The 12,896-nt window shown below is 35.0% G+C and overlaps 1 pseudogene; it reads left to right on the top strand.

Moving 5' to 3' along the window:
* The first annotated feature begins 8,286 nt into the window (after window positions 1-8,286).
* On the top strand, window positions 8,287-11,936 carry LOC148697931 (uncharacterized; annotated as a pseudogene).
* Window positions 11,937-12,896: the final 960 nt, after the last annotated feature.

Genomic DNA, 12,896 nt, shown 5'->3' with positions numbered 1-12,896 from the left:
AGAAGATTGCTAGGGGAGGGAGAACAAATATCCTCTAGCTTTCTCTCTTTTGTAGGGGTAGATTAAATTGCTCTTTGAAGTTGATTTAATCATCTACTTAAGGTAGACTTAAATAGACTTTGGAAGTGATTCATTTCCTTTTCCTATAAGATTCTAATTTCCAAATTAATGTGGGAAATCTACACCAAAATAGGAAACAATCTTATGTTTCATGCAAGCAAGGGAAGATCAAGAAAATAATCAAGAAAATTATGGAGGAGACACATGGACTTTTGGATAAAAAGAACAAAATTACCCTTAAGGCACACCGGGATTCCTATGCGCATGCAACGAACAATAATGGCTCAATCAAGGAAGAGTCAAAGGTGATCAAAATGATATTTATTCAAATCCCTTTCATCACTCCTCATCAAATCCTTATTCAAAAGGTAACTCCCAAATTTCCTATTTAATTTAGGATTAATTGCCATGTTAATTGCAAGATATTATTTCACATAATATCTTAAAATTATTCACCCAATTACACCATATATGCCCGGCCACTATTCTCTAAATAGGGCCGGCCACTCCCCTATAAATAGCTCTATTATCCCACCAAAAAGCTAAGCCAATTGCTACCGACAAACTCCTAAACACATTTCTTTTCAAAATTCTAATTTCAGCAACGGAGATTCTTTTGCCAACCACCCCCCCCCCCCCCAAACCAAAAAAAAAAAAAAAAAAACATCGTGGGTACGTGAGGCTTTTGGCCTTAATCTTAGGTGTTATTATTTTGCAGGTGCATTTTTATCAAAGAAGAAGACGGCGAAAATTTGCATCCACAGATGATATTCAAATTTATGGGCTAATATTTATATAGGGTATCATCTATCACTTTCTTTTTTTTTCTTTCTAATTTGAATAATTTACTCTTATGCAAGGGTGAGTCATGAGTAAGAGATCTTTAAGCTCAAGGCTTTTCTTTTATGACTTACATGGTGGCGGACCTGATGGTGTAAAGGTCCAAGTTATTTCTTATTTGAGGTATAAAATTGTTCTAGCCCCCGCTTTTTTGTGTATTTCTAACAGTTGTTTCTTCTCTCTTTGTTGAAGTGTAAGTTTAATTCCCTACTGGGAAATATGCTCTCTTAGCTGGAAGCCAATGGTTTTTTTATTTCTCTTTTGTCAGAACTCAGAAGAACTAAAAACTAAAACTATGTGATTTTGTCCAATAACTAATTGATTAAGTAGCAGAAGGATAAATGTCATTTTTAAGACAATTTAATGCTTGTTATTGTCCAGTAAAATTCTTTTAGGTACAACGACTACATTGAATATTTACTTCTTATTCTTCTTTCTCTCTCTCTCTCTCTCTCTCTCTCTCTCTCCCGCAATATCTTGTTTTGTAATCATGTAAGAAATGAAATAAATGGTAAACTTGTTTTAGCTTTGTCATTAGTACAAGAAAATTTGACTTGGCTACAAAAAAGTGATTTTTTTTTATTTTTTATTTATTTTTAATTATGTGCAGATAGATTCTTAGAGAAGATTGAGACTATATGTTAGCTATGATTCTCCTTTTATCGTTCAATACTTTGATCCATTGACAAGTGATCTCTTTACCGTTCATTTCATGAATTGTTACTTTCAGGGGAGAGGAGAACGTCAACGTTCTTGAAGAACAACATGAATCATCAAGGATGAATCCCACGACGTCTCAATTTGATCCCTGCACTACACAATCTGAAAATGAAGTGTGACATATTTTAAATCTACAGAGCATTGCTCAAAGCATGCCTAATGCTTTTATTGATCTAGAGAAAGTGACAAGATGACATATACCAACTGCAAATGTGCCTACGAAGATAGATGTGCCTAATGGATGTCAAACCATTGTCCTAGAAGGGCGGAACGCCACTAATGTGTACCAGACAACACTTGAAGGTAGGTTTGCCACACATAATGACTAACGTAGTACAATGACAGCTAGCCAATCATCTGCTCCTACCTAGAAGCGTGGCAGACTAATTGGCTCAAGGGATTCACTTTCTCGGAAGAGGAAAGTTGCAGAACTAACTAGTGAACATAGTTCAAATCCTACCATCGCCAACTCCTCCTTTCCAACACTTGAGGTTATTCTAGATTACGGTAGCGTCCTTGAAGAGACAAATCCTCATTTCGAGAATTGTGAGATTTAGGTCCATTATGCTAACTTAGATGTACTTTTGAATGGAAAGGAGATGATAGTTGACGATGCATTCGCATACTCAGTAACTACTGGTATTATGTTGAGTGATGACTGATGAGGTGATATTTTATTATATATTTTACCCTAATCTTAGTTATAATTTATTGGTTATTTTGGTAGAATTTTGATACTTTGTTGTGTATTTTCAATGTAGGACATTCGACTTCTTCTGGATCAAAAAATTATCAAATGAATTAATTTTAGAGTGATTGCAATTAGAGGATGTTCGTGAGTCTTTCAAGATGATTGTATCAAAATTCCAGATTTTTCTACTAAACCGTTTGACCGTGGTGATGAAATAAAGACCCAGCGCGCAGCTTTCCCAGATTGATGTTTCTGACCGTTTTGGGTATTTTGGAGGTCAAGATGGCATATTTTGAGGAAGATTCCTTCTGAGGATTTATAGGGGACATCTTCAGTTTTCAAAAGAGACCTTTTGAGACCAAATCAGAGTTGATTTGGTTGGTCAAAAGACTAATTTTCTGATAAGTCCGAATTTTAGTTCAAATAGGAAACTTTTTATTTCCTAGTTATCTTATTCTATTGTGTTTCCTAGTTTTTAGAAGACATTTTCTAGGTAGGATTTTATTTTATAGTAGTATAAATAAGTCTTTTTAGCCATTAGGGTTCTCTATGCAACATTGAGGAGACATCAATTTGGAGAACTTAGCTAGGCTTTGACGTTTTGTATTTCAAGGTGTTTTCTATCCTTTTTCTATTTCAATAAAATTCCTTTTGTTTTATGGTTGTTCGTAACGAACCTCCTTTTTCTAGGGCGATGCCTTGAGCCTTAGCATGAATATATAGTTTTTATTTAATTGCTTAGGATGTTATGCATGCATACTTTGAATTCTTAATCACTGTGCTTTAAATTGTCTCTATATCTTAATGCTTAGCTACCATTAGGATGTTTGGATAAGTAATAAGATGCAATTCGGTCGGAATGCCACCGGGGAATTGAGTATTGCTTCTCATGATTATTAGTTGTAATTTCACCTAGGACGAATGCCACATCTTAGGGGTTGTATGGTTTTTCAAAGGGTTTTCACAGAGCGTAATGAGTAATGCATGTTTATATTTGATCTGAATGCGACAGATGAAATGCATGTTTGATATACATTCTAACGTGAATGCCACAAGTAGAATATGCATTAGGAAAACCTAACCTTCAAAGTTGCATGGGTAATTCATAAGTAATTGGTAGATCTACATAGGATTGTTAAGGGGACGGCAGAACCCTAGACCTTTTACAAATTGGTTTTCAAAACGTTTTCCTTTATTTTCTTTATTTTGCTAATTTCTTTAATCATTTTATTTAAATTCATTTTTATTACATTTAATTTCAAAATCAACTTTTTCCAATCCTTGTTTTCAAATAATTAGCTAAGAATTAGTTTAAATACATATTATTCATTCAATCCTTGTGGAGAACGACCTTACTTGAGCCATTTATACTACAACTACCTTGTTCTCTTGCAAGTATTTTGTGTGTTTTTATCCCTACTTTTGCAGGTGGTAAAATCCCTATCAATGACATTCAACCATGTTCTTGTGAAACGTAAAATGTTTGGGCATGTAGTTCTTACACCTCCACATTTGAAGCCTGTTGGCTTCAAGTGGGGTTTTGTAAGTAAGCATAGTGAGGATGAAATAGTACGATATAAGGCACGCCTCATAACACAAGGCTTCTCTCAATACCGTGTGATTTATTATGAGAAGACGTATTTCTCAGTAATTGATGTCTTAACATTCCGCTATCTCTAAGAGGATCTTGATATGATATATGTAGCTTATGGACGTGGTAACTGATCTCTATGGGTATCTAGATACGAAAATCTATATGAAAATTCTTGAAGGACTTTCAATGACGAAATCAAAGTTCTAGATCACAGTAGTTCACTCTACGGATTGAAGCAATCCGGGCAAATGTGGTATAACCTCTGAATGAGTATTTGATTAAGGAATTTGTGAATAACAAACTCTGCCTATGCATGTTTATTAAGAAGTCATATTCCGAATTTGTGATAGTTGCAGTTTATATGGATGACATGAATCTCATCGGGACTCCTGAAGAGCTTGACAAAATTGTCTCGCACCTGAAGTAGACAATCATATGTATTTGTGTGAACCTTTTGATTAAAACCTTTTGTGAGCTATATGTGTGGTGGCCTTATGTTTAGTTGAGGATCAAACGCTTCCACTGGTGGATTGTTTCCTCATGGGATTATTACGTTCACTACAAGAAAATATGGATTAGGTGACGACATTTTATGTGACACCTATAAATTCATCACATTTTAGTATAATAGGTGAGGAATTTAAAAAAAAGCATCACATACATACTACTGTGGGATACAAAACAATTTTGGAATGTTGTTCATCACATAGTAAGCCTAAATTCCTCACAATTTTTTTGATGCCAAATTTTGCCGCCCAATTGTTTTCACTGGGTGATGAAAAGATTGGGTTCTTCACATAACCTAAGATTAGGTGACCTAGGTATGTGAGAAAAGTCAATTCATCACCATTTGTTTTACTAAAGGCAAAAGGAAAAAAAAAAAAAAATAAAAAAAATAAAAAACAAAGCCCCAATTAGAATTCATCTATTATATTTCCACCTCACTTCGTCTCTTAGTCTCTCAACTTTGCCAATGACGGATTGTTGGTGGCCATGCCTGCATCGCGCTTTCGTCTTCCTCAAACCTTAGTTGCTTGCTCTCGTACTTTATTCTCTTTGATATAAGAAGACCTAGTTTCTCAGCTATCATTTCTCCCAATTTCTTCTCAAAGGGTACTCAAATCTCTCTCTGTCTTTTGAAATTACTGCACTTTTCTTGATTTCTCTCTTGTAAATTTGTCTCAACTGTGAAAATTTGAAATTTTGCTTAAATGGATTTATGTTCTTCACTGTTTTCCCAAATGGGTCTCTCTTGTTTTCTCCTACATTTGATAATTTAGCTCTTGTTCTTGTGTTTATGTGTTTGTGTTTGTGGAATTACTTTCATGCTTGGGATGGCCTTTGCCAGATAGTATTAAGGATAAATCAATCAAAGCGGGTTCCGTGATACAGGGTCATATATTTAGTAGTTCTTGAATCGATTTTCCTTTTAGTTAAGTTGGTAATGATACTCTATCTATGTTTACAAGTTACGATGAACACATTTTTGAAATATCAGCACAACGCAAGTTTAAGTTTTAAGAAGTACTATATATATAGGTCCTTACTTGATATTAGGTGCATTGTCTTAGAGGTTTTTTTTGCATTGTTATGGAGTAGATTTTTTGCTTAGTGTGGGATGGACCATAATCTTCTTATTCAAGTGCTATTTAAGTAAGAGGGATTGACCAGTTGATGAACTTTGTTGGGGAAGAGCCTGATGGTATGTTCTTGAAACGTAAAATGATATTTATGAGAGTATTTAGCACATGGAGCATGATTTCTATCGGCTAATTAGTACTATTTGACGATATGGGGTGACTAATGCTGCATATGGATATTAGACGATATGGGGTGACAGATGCTGCCAGATTTTATGTTTCCTCTTTCCATGGGATTCTCTATTAAGACTAATCCCTTAATTTGAGGAAGATTGGCATCTAGATGACTTGTTGATAGTTGTGTGCTAGCTACTTGCTGCACTCCCTTAATTTAAGGAGTGACAACTTTAGGGTTTACCGGGTTAGTAGGATTTGCCAAGGTAGGGTTGCTTGTAACCTTCTACCTCATTATATATCCCCCCCCTTGTACATTCAATCAATCTATGAAAAATACATTCAAACAAACTTAAAATTTCCACAAGTACACATTTGTCTTTTAAAGTTAATATGGGCATGGGAGTGGAGTATTTTTCAAGTAGAACTTATAGAATCTGTAAGAGCATTATGTGAAAACACAAATATCATCAGTTTATGGAAATGTAGGGGAACACCTGTTTAGTTTCTTTTGTGTCTTGCAAAAAAATTGAAGTATCTCGTTTCATTGTTCGAAGAATGGTTACTTTCTTCTTTAGCTCTTATTCTTGTGCTTATGTGTCTGTGTTTGTGGAATTGCTTTCATGCTTGGGATGACCTCTGTATTTGTTTATTTCATCTGTCAATGTTTATTGAATTGTTGCTACGAGATTTGAAAAGACTTTCATTGTGCTTGTTATTTTTTTAATCTTCAAGAAGTGTCGGATTTGTTGCTTAATAATGGGGTCAATGTGGCACCAAACGGATATGGTTCCTTGTGAGCAACTTACATTGAGCAGGTTCACTATTGCATGATGTTCAATAATACAATTCCATGTGTAAATGGCAGTGAACCCGTTCCATTTAAGTCTTTCTCCATGTTTGGGGAAAAGGTTTGGTAGCTGCATTTTCCTTATCTCATGATTTGGAGGATCACATATTTTCGAGAGGATATTAAACTACTTGTTCATAGTGTACATTTTTCTTAGTTTAGAGAAACAGGACATGTTTTGGTAATGTTTTTAAACGATTTTTCTGTTGTAAATGTACCAAACACTTTCTGAAAAAGCTGTTAAGCACAACACCTTGTGCAAAGTCCCCAATTTTAGGCTACATATATGAGAGAATATAACGTAGAAGTTTTGGCATCTCTCAACATTTTGTTTTATATTAAATGATCAAATGCATGCCTGCAAAATGTTGCTATCAAATATGTTGTTGATTAGTTTCCCATGATAATAGACTAACTTATTTGTCTTCGTGTATAGGGTGAAGATGAAGAGTTAAAGATCAACTAGAGAAGAATGGGTACAACCAGCTTGTTCAGATTTGGGTTTGTCGGCCCTGTTGGCCACCTCTGGTAAGGAATTTTTTTTGGTGGAATAGATCTGAGTATGTGCAGAGAAACCCGGCAGTAGAAATCTCACTCGTGTTATTGGGGTAGAAGATTTTTCTATTTTTGTTGTTTAATTAAATTTTAGGATGATGCCATCTACATAGCCCATAAGATCACGACTAAAATCTGGGCTAACCACAGCGGATAGCTGGTCCTATCTAGTTTGATGTTCACAATAATAGTCATGTAGGAAGACATATTTGCAGTAGGGATTGCAGGTGGGGGGTTAATCTAGGACATGATGGGTAGGAAAAAAAAAAATTATCTTCTGTTGTTGGACTTATAGGGCTCTGAGCACCATAAAGAACTAGAGAATCACAGAAGATTATAAAAGTTGAAACTCGTAGGAAACTAAAAATAATGAACAAGGTTTTCTTCAATGGTTTTGCATACCCTTAATAATATAGGGTGCCATGTATTTATAATTCAACACAGATTACATCAGGGTTTTGAAAATTCTATTTACAAGCTACAATTCAAAATTCAAAATCACCACCAGATTAAACGGTGGAAGCTAATCACAATAATCTTTGAAAAACAAATATTCAAAAATATAGAACCTATCCAACATAGAATTGTTGACCTTGTAACAACTTAAGAGTTTCTTTTGGTTGATGAGTCAGGACTTAGTCTTACAGTTGGTATATATTTCTAAATTAGGGTTTACAATGTGGGTGTGAATACTTAAATGGCATGGTTTTTTTTTTTCTTTTTTTTTTAAAAAAAAAATTGTAGTTAGATGGGTGCGAATCCTATCTTCCTGATCTTGAATTTCCAGTTATATGAAATTCATCTTTGCTATATTGTATGCCTATCTTTGCTTTCTTTGTTTTATTGACATTCATCTTTCCTATATTATATGCCTATCTTAACAAATTTTTTAAAATTTTTATGGCAACCTATTAGAATATATCAAAGTTTGTGCCTAATACTAGTATTGAAGTGATCTGACGTTATGGATAGACAATGGATTCTTTGTTGGAATCACCTTAGTACAGAGTATAGAGAAGGGGTCCAATCATTCATTGACGCTGCTTGTCACCATGTGAACCAGAATAATAAGATACTGTATCCTTGTAGAGTTTGTCATAATAGAATTTTTCACCCAGTTAAAGATGTTCATCTCTATTTATTGAATTCTGGTATGGATATGAATTATGATATATGGATAAATCATGGTGAGCATATTAATCAAGTGCAAGGAGAGTCTTCAATGTCTACAAACAACAAGCCGATCAATAATTCTAATGTCAACATGTTTAATATGATGGATGATGCATTTGGAAGAATGCATGATGATGATAATCAAGATACAATAGGGGTCCAAGATACCATGTGGGGTGGAGATATGACCAATGCTTTTAGGGTAGATGTTGATACTTATGATATGTTGCTTCGTGAAGCTCAAAAGGAACTATACCCTGGATGCAATCAATATACAATTTTGTCTTATGTTGTGGAGTTAATTCACAACAAAGTTGATAATCACATGACAAATAAAGCCATTGATAAGATGCTAGCAATGATGAAGAAGATGTGTCCCAAACCAAACAGTGTTCCCGAATCGTTCCGTGAGTGCAAGAAGATATTGAAAAGTCTTGGATTGGGGTGTGAGAATATACATGCTTGCTATTATGATTGTGTATTATTCTATGAAGAACATGAAAAGAAAGATAGATGTCCAGTTTATAATGAGCCAAGGTATAAAGATAGTCATTATGAGCAAAGAAAAAAGGTTCCCAGAAAAGTGTTACGATATTTTTCACTTAAACCTAGGCTACAAAGGTTGTTCATGTCGAGACATACGAGTGAAGACATGAGGTGGCACAAGTAAAAAAGAGTTAATGATCTGAACACAATGAGACATCTAGCAGACTCTATCACATGGAAAGAATTTGGGAAATGTACCCTGATTTTGCTCAAGACCCACAAAATGTCAGATTGGGCCTTACAAGTGATGGGTTTACTCCATTTTCAGATATAAGTAAGTCGTACGGTAAGTGGCCAGTTGTTATATTTCCATATAATTTGCCCCCTTGGAAATGCATGAAAAAACTGTTCTCTTTTTTAACCTTGTTAATTCCTGGGCCAAAAGCACATGGAAATGAGATTGATGTGTATTTGACCAGCTTAAGGAATTGTGGGAAAATGGCTTTCAAACTCATGATAAGATGACTGGGAGTACATTTAATTTGTATGGAGCTATTATGTGGACCATTAATGATTTTCCCGCTTATGGAAATTTATCAGGTTGGAGCACTCACGGTAAGTTGGCATGTCCGGTGTGCAATGAGGATGGATCGTACACCAAGTTGAGAAGTAAGTATTGTCATATTGGACATCGTCACTATTTACCTATGAATCATTCATGGCGCAAAAATACTCAACTGTTTAATGGTCGTTGAGAGATGAGACATCGTCCGCGAGAATTCTCAGGCGATGATATACTTGATCAATTTGATTACCTTCTACCCCGTAAGTTTGGTAAACATGATAGCAATAAAGATAGGAAGAGGAAGCGGAATGCTGAAGAATTAAATTGGACAAGGAAGAGTATTTTTTTCGAGTTGGAATACTGGTCCAAATTAAAGATTAGGCATAATCTGGACGTTATGCATATTAAGAAGAATATATTTGATTATTGGATAGGGACATTGTTGAATAAGGGGAAGTCAAAGGATACCCTCAAGGCGAGGATGGATTTACAAGACATGAATATCAGGGAAAGTTTGCATTTGAAACTAAATGCACGTAATATATTGGATAAGCCTTTGGCTTAATATGTATTCAAGCCATCTAAGCATAAAGATTTCTTACATTGGTTGAAATCAATTAAATTTCCAGATGGTTATGCAACAAATATATCCCATAAAGTGAGTGTGGATGAAGGGAAGGTGTTAGGTTTGAAGAGCCATGATTGTCATGTGTTGATGCAACGTGTGCTTCCAATGGGAGTTAGAAAACATTTGAAAAAGCAGATATATAGCCCACATGTTGAGCTGTCAAGTTTCTTCCAACAAATATGTGCAGGGACACTGATTGTTTCTAATCTTGATAAGTTGGAAGAAGATATTATCCTCATATTGTGAAAACTAGAGAAAATATTCCCGCCTGCATTATTTGTTCCCATGGTTCACTTAACAGTGCACTTACCACGTGAAGCAAAATTGGCAGGACCAGTCGGATACTGATGGATGTATCATGTAGAAAGGTAAAATGCCATCAGGTTTACTTGAATTGCATTAAGTATGTCTTTCTACATACTAGTAATTGTTCATTTACTAGATTGTTGGGCTCGTACAAGAAATCTGTACTTAACAAAGCTCGCCCTGAAGGTTCTATTGTGGAAGCACATTGGGCATACGAGTCCTTAACTTTTTGCTCAATGTATTTGTGTGATGTTGAGACTCCATTCACACGACCAGAAAGAAACGATGACGATGGTGATCCCAATGTGTTGCTCTTAGTGTTTGCACAAAAAACACGTCCATTTAGAGCTCATGTATTGGTTGAACTTTCGAGGGAAGATATAGAAGTGGCACATTGGTATATCTTAGACAATTGTGAAGAAATAGAAGACTTCAAGAGGTATGTGATAGTAATGGTTTTACATATATTGAAATTGTGGAAATTTTAAGTTTGTTTGAATGTATTTTTCATAGATTGATTGAATGTACAGGGGGGGGATATATAATGAGGTAGAAGGTTACAAGCAACCCTACCTTGGCAAATCCTACTAACTTAGTAAACCCTAAAGCTGTCACTCTTTAAATTAAGGGAGTGCAGCAAGTAGCTAGCACACAATTATCAACAAGTCATCTAGATGTCAATCTTCCTCAAATTAAGGGATTAGACTTAATAGAGAATCTCATGGAAAGAGGGAACACAAAATCTGGCAACATCTGTCACTCCATATCGTCTAATATCCATATGTAGCATCAGTCACCCCATATCGTCTAATTGAAATATTTATAATTCTACAACTTTAACTTATATTTTTTTTTTATGTATGTAGTGAGCATATCCAGATTTTGGAAAGAGATAATCATGTCAATGTATAAATGAGACATAAATAGTTGTTTCCTGAATGGTTTAGGCAGCGGGCCACATCATTGTATTATCAAGAACCTAGATTGGTGAGTGAAGAAATTTTTTTATTAGCCCAAGGTCCGGATCGATGTACTGTCCAATACACAAGTTGTATTGTTAACGGCATTCGCTATTTGGTCGTACAAGTTGATCAAAATCGTACAATGCAGAATAGTGGGATAATGATGCCAGGGTTGCACAATGATGAACCAAGTAACTTCTATGGCAGATTAATTAATGTCATTAAAGTACAATTTATAAGAGGTTATAAGGATTCTTTTCAAATGTCAATGGTACAATACAGATACTAGAGGAAAAAGATTTATTCGGGATTATCATCTTACATCAGTCAATGAAAATAATCGGTGGTATGATAGTGATCCATATGTGTTAGCTAGACAAGCACATCAAGTATTTTACATTGATGACTTAAAGTTGGGCCATCCTTGGAAAGTTGTGCAGAAGATTCAACATAGGCATGTTTGGGATGTCCCTGAGAAAGATAATGATAGTGTGGACCATGATAATGATGAAGACAATGATGATTATGTAGATGAAAATTAAATTTTCATGAGACCAATTCTGAACGAGGATGATGAAGTTAATATTGAATTATCTAGCGATGATGTTGATTTTGAATCTTTTGATGCTAATGACAAAGAGGTGCGAAGAATGTTAGGGCTAGAGAAGGAGGGGGAGGGGGAGGAAGAAGAGGAGGAAGAGGAGGAGGAGACGGAGGAAGGGGTTGCAACTTGTGACACAGATACTAATTGATGATTATGGTGAGATCTATACATTATAAATCAATATTTATATTCTCCAATAGTCTATTTGTTTATATATTTACTAATAGTGATATTATTTATAACAAATTATTGTTTATTATTATATGGTTATAATGATTTATCTATGATGTTAGTCTGTTACATACATATTATTATTTTTTTTTTTAAATTTATTAGATGACAACTCATACTCAACGAGAAAAGAGGGTGAAATGGGTGAGGGATGCCCCACCTCCACCTATGCCACCACCACCACCTCCTTCGCCACCTCTGCCACTACCACCTTCGCCACCACCACCTCTTCCACCACCTGCTTCTTCACCGGAAGAGCCAGCATACATGAACTTAGGTATTTGAGAAAGACTACTTGCAATTCTTTCAACATTTTTATTTAGGAGTTGTTCTTTTAATGCTGTTTTAAACAAGTTATAAAATTAATCAAACGGATATATTATTTTTTTAATTTTTAGAGACGGATTTTAACTTTAATGCCAAAAAGATGACATGTGGAAAGTCATGTGGGAAAGGCCTCCACAATATTTTGGAGGCAAATAATGGGAAGAAGATGCCAGTCATATTTGATTTCAAACTTCAAGTTCCAAGTGATTTGGTAGTATCAGGTCTTTTCACTACTGAGATAGGGAATATTGTTCAGACTCACTCGCCAGTTTGCTATAAGAAATGGATGAAGGTCCCATCTTCAGAAAAGAGGACACTGTGGAATAAGTTGCTTGTGAGTTTGATTTTAATTTAGTTTATTCATAATAATTTCAAGCACTCACTTTTATATATTTATGCTTGATAATATAGGTATTATTTGTGGTGGACTTATCTTATCCAAAGATAATTGAACATGTTGATAAGAAGATAGCAAAGTTGTACTTTGTGTTTAGGCACCGATTGTATAAGTACTACTTGTCATGTGGAACACCTGCAAGAGGACGAGCTA

This window comes from Pyrus communis, chromosome 3 (assembly GCF_041283825.1).
Source record: "Pyrus communis isolate YQ-2024b chromosome 3, ASM4128382v1, whole genome shotgun sequence".
Classification (NCBI taxonomy): Eukaryota; Viridiplantae; Streptophyta; class Magnoliopsida; order Rosales; family Rosaceae; genus Pyrus; species Pyrus communis.
Note: the sequence above shows the minus strand (reverse complement) of the source record. Positions and strands in the feature narration are given on the sequence as shown.